Below are 4,230 nucleotides of genomic sequence, written 5' to 3' on the forward strand. Positions count from 1 at the left end.
CCATATGTGCCCATTTCCCATTCCTGCTAAATTGTCAATTAACATGTATGAAAACAGTATCATCTCTCATACATGTGTTCTATGTCTGCTCAACCATCTGTTAACTGGACAATACTAGAGCCATACAACTGCACCTTCCTCTATCCTCATAGATTTAACAATTTACACAGTTACAAGAATGATACAAAAATTTACAGCCTGAATGACAGAAACAGATTACAGTGATTAAACAATACAAGGCTGAGTACTCATAGGTATCAAAATTGCATACAAAACCTGTACCACTAATTTACTGAGTGTACGCATCTCATTGGCAGTCAAGTAGAGGTAATGCTATGTACTGTGCAGACCTCAAGTTCTCTGGATGCGATGAGGAGTTTGCTAAGAGCAGATGCCTGGTCAATGTCTCTTAGTATATTTTCAGTAAAGTAGTACTTTGAAAGTATACTTAAACCAAAATGGGGTTTTCCATGTTGTTGAGTCTGTGACGGGGACAAGATGAGCACCACTTTAGGGTTGGGAAAGTGTAAAAGGCATGAATTCAATTATTTTGGATTTAAAGTAAGACGTTTAGCTTCTTCTTCCTCTTCTCTGGTTGAACGTGAAAGTGGTTTGAAGTGAGGCTAAATCTTAATACATTTCTCAACACAAACTTGTGTGATCATTTCATTTAAAGTTGTAAATACATACATCTCACTTTTTCAATGTATTCAACTGTGCCAAAAATTGAGAATCAAAATGACAGATACAAAGCTATATTCACACAGTAAGAGCACAAAACTGGACAAAACCAGAAAAGCCTTTCATGTTTACAAGTACTCTCACAACAAAAGGTATTAATAATGTTTTTTGATTCATACACTACAAGCTGCTCTGGCCACAGTCCTAGGTTTGGTGTAGCAAAGCTGGCAGGGCATTGAATCTGACACAGGGAGAGACCTCATCAGCCACTTACCTCTTTTAAGAATTGGGGCCATCACCTTTCCAGATCGCACCTTTTCCTGGTGCACTCCCTGTAGTTCCAAAACGTTCCAACGCTATTAAAATTATCCACGTAAAACTAGTCACATGAAGGCTAGTTGTTGACCCATACTGCTTACTGGACTGCTTACTGGGAAAAAAAACTTTGAAGTCTGTCTATTGCAGTTCACAAAAACATGCAAGCTAACAAACCAATGAATCATTCAAAAGACAAATCAACGACAAGAAATGGATCAACACTGATTTATTTGTTTACAAGATAAAATGTAAAAGATTAAAAGGAGGATAAAATGTTGCATGCAAGAAGAGATTCAAAGGAAGGACAGGAATATCAAAGAATAGGTAGATATGTTTGGTAAATGGAGTGGAAAGGAGACAAAGTAGTGGAGTGTGAATTATCAGGCAGACCATTAGAAACAGACGCACACTGCTGTAAAGCACCAGTTTGCAGGCATGTCACCAATACTAATAATAAAATCATACTGCAGCTCTGAGGTTTTTTTCTTTCTTTCTTTCATTTTTTCTGATGTAAAATTCTCCCTTTGTGGCACCGTCCATTCCATTGCAGTTTAGCACAGAGACACCTTCAGTTATCTAAATCACACTGCTGCATCATAATGGCTTATGATAGATTTATACAATGGATTATTTGACACGTGAATCAGCACAGTGGATTTTATTCTTCATCTCTTTGACTAAAAGCATTTTTGTAATTCTTTCATTTAAAGTGTCAAGATGAGAAATGTTCATATTAAAATAAGCTGATTCAAGATTCTTATGGATGCCTGACTATTGTTTAAAAACAGGCTTTAATGGGAAAATGTAAATATATCCTTTAACACAGAAACATGATGTTGTTGTTGTTGATGCATTTATAAAATCTAGACATTTCAGCCATTAAACTGACCTGAATGAATGAATGAATTGAAATATTTAGGTTATGCCTGCAATGGAATCCATAGGTCACTTGCAAAGCATGGCCTATATAACACTGGGAAAAACTAAATACATTTATTTATTTATGTCCCCTTGCTTTCTTTTTGACACTTTTGAGAAAACACAATTTATATAATCAGAGATTCTCCTTCTGAATATTTTCAAAAGCTACTGAAGTTTTATATAATGTAGAATAATTTAAATCTAATATATGACCTGGGGGGCATCCTTTTAATTTAATATGGATTCAATAAAAATTTTAGGCACTGTATAGCGATGTGTTTTACTTGGAGTTAAAAAAAAAAGTTGTTAAAAAAGTCAAATTTAAATAACTAGACCAAACCAGTACGTTTGATCTATATACCAACCAGCCACAACATTGAGACCAGCAGCCTCACACCGTGTAGCTCCCCTTTGTGCTGACAAAACAGCTCTGAACCACTGAGGCATGAACTCCAAAAGACCTCTTAAGGCGTCCTTATGCCACAAAAGCTGGCACAGAGTCATAAAACTGCAAGGCCCAAAGTTGGAATCACTGATATTAGTACATATGAGAAGATGCACTCCGAGAAATTCCCAGGTGATTCAGAGTCGTTGCAGGCTGCTAATGTCTGATGTTCTTTTGTCGTGACTTTCTTTCTCAGGGAATTATCCTATCCAGTGTAATATAACAGTAAATAATTTTTTGTTTTCTAACTTGTCAAAATAGTTTCAAAGGAACAGAAGGCAAAAGTGGCTCCATAAGAGCATTGACACCACATCTGTTGAATGTCATATTCCTCAAATCAATTCTGAACATTTTTTGCACTGTCGCACGGTGCATAATTTGTTTTCTGAAAGAGTCTACTGCTATTAACTAATACTGTTTTTGCTGGCTGACAGCATCCAAAAACAGCAAGAGGCAGTTTTTGTGGTCTTCATCAGACCTTTCCAGACTTCGACCTGACCCAGTGACATGTCTAACCTCAGCCAATAAATTATGCCGGTGGTATTGTTTTTCCATGTGAGTGAACGCATAAACCTCTTAAGTATCTGATGCAAATGTATGTATGTTTATTAAGTGTTTATGATTGTATGTAGAATATGTAGAAGCAAGTAAGTTACTGCTCCCTCTATGACAAATTAAATCCTCATGCAGGATTATTCTGTAGTGGAATTATTTTCTGGAATAGGTTTTCTCTTATTTTTACAATGAACTATATATTTACTTAAGCATAAGTTAAATAGTGGTGGGCCTATATATTAGTATATTTTGCCTGGAGACCTTTAGTTATTTTTAGTCAAAGTCTGCTGTCAAGGCAGGAAGCTTAAGGAAATATTGTCATGTGTTAAAATTTTTTGGCGTAACTACTTTTGAATATTAGAATTTTTAAATCATTAAATTCATTATGGTATTAGTATGTATGTATTTCCGGTAAGGATGTTTTTGTTGCGGTTACTAATAGTCGTCAACACCCATGAGCAAGTTTCAACAGCTGCCTGGTGATTGGCAGAACACCCAATGGGAGGGGACAATATGACACACCTACAATACACATCATCTCTTTATTTAATCCTCTGTAGACAGTGTCTGGCAAGTTCTAGAGCAAATCTTAAAATAATACCACAACTCTAAACATGACATTCAGTCTGCAATATCCTAGTGTGTATTAAAAGACATGATGCAAAAGCATTTATAGCTGCAGCCTTTAAACTTGGCCTAAATAGGAAAGATAAACAACAACAACACATTAATGGCAAACCTGTTGTTAGATATTACATGATGATGCTTATCAACTCTAATGTGCCAACTGCTATGAAGATTTTGAAAACAACCCTCTCTGGATATCATACTTTACCCATTTAAGATGATCATGAATACGTATTTCTACTCCAGTTGCCATTTAGCTACTCCCTATTTTGTTAATAAAAGTTGACAGGGTGATAATTATTATGTCCCAGCAGTCAAGAATGGATTGCTTCTGATGAATGCCAAAGTTAGGTTATGAAGTTATAATGCACTAGATGACAGGACATCATCTCTGCACTGAAAATGTGTAGTTTTGTTTAATGTTTTGCAACGTCCCTTTCCAGGTGATATTTGGGCTTAGTTTATAATTAAATTGTGTTGAATGGTATGACGATTAATTTTTTGTCCATCATTTTATATGCTGGTTGTATAAACACACATTTTAGAAAGAGACAGAAAGAGAGGGAAAGATTCAGGCTTCAAAACAAAAAAAGAAACTGGATTAACAAAAAAAAATTCTTTAATAGGTGCAACCTGCTGCCACCCCCCCACCCCTTCACATTACCTCCCTACTTCACCACCCA

At 35.8% G+C, this 4,230-nt stretch overlaps 1 long non-coding RNA gene across 1 annotated transcript in view; it reads right to left on the bottom strand.

The window, feature by feature from the left end:
- The window catches only part of LOC120718097, a 121,301-nt gene that overhangs the window by 48,880 nt on the left and 68,191 nt on the right, over window positions 1-4,230 (bottom strand). The gene's annotated exons all lie outside the window — the stretch shown is intronic.

The sequence above is a fragment of the Simochromis diagramma genome, unplaced genomic scaffold (genome assembly GCF_900408965.1).
Source record: "Simochromis diagramma unplaced genomic scaffold, fSimDia1.1 OVJJ01000320.1, whole genome shotgun sequence".
NCBI classification, from domain to species: domain Eukaryota; kingdom Metazoa; phylum Chordata; class Actinopteri; order Cichliformes; family Cichlidae; genus Simochromis; species Simochromis diagramma.